Source organism: Galeopterus variegatus, unplaced genomic scaffold (assembly GCF_000696425.1).
Source record: "Galeopterus variegatus unplaced genomic scaffold, G_variegatus-3.0.2 Scaffold15252, whole genome shotgun sequence".
NCBI lineage: Eukaryota > Metazoa > Chordata > Mammalia > Dermoptera > Cynocephalidae > Galeopterus > Galeopterus variegatus.
The window spans coordinates 21,361-21,910 of record NW_007741363.1 but is presented as its reverse complement, the minus strand read 5'-3'; positions in this window follow the sequence as shown (position 1 = coordinate 21,910).

Here is a 550-nt window from a genome sequence, read left to right as displayed (position 1 = left end):
TTTGGTAAAGTCCTGTTCCTTAATATGGGATATGCCACTTTATGAAAATGTTTTGAGTTATTCCATTATGATCTGGGCACTTTTTTGTGTGTGCATATAGATATATTATAGTTCAAAATAAGTTCACATAGAGAAATGTCTTATAAGCAGTTTATAGAGGAGAGATACTGAGCGAATTAAGTATTAGGTCAAGGCCTATCGGCTGCTTATATCCATCAGGCTGCCATAAAGGGTGATGTGGAAAGAGGACAACAGATACTTCCATGTGTAGTAGGGTTCGGATATCTCCACCAGGCTACAGGAGGCGAGCGTGGACGCGATTTGGGTGTGAAAGAAAATCGGCTTTTGGCTGACCTACGAGATCCGACTCAGACATCTGGAAAAGATCCATCATGCTGCCAAAAAGGGTCATCTTGAAAGAGTACAGCAGATCCAGCTGTGTGGAGTAGGGGACGTGGATGACAGGAGTGGAACGGAAAGTAGGGGTCCAAGCAAGGCCCAAGATTAGGAAAAAACTGATCTGAAGCCATGGCAACAAATAGCCCATGAA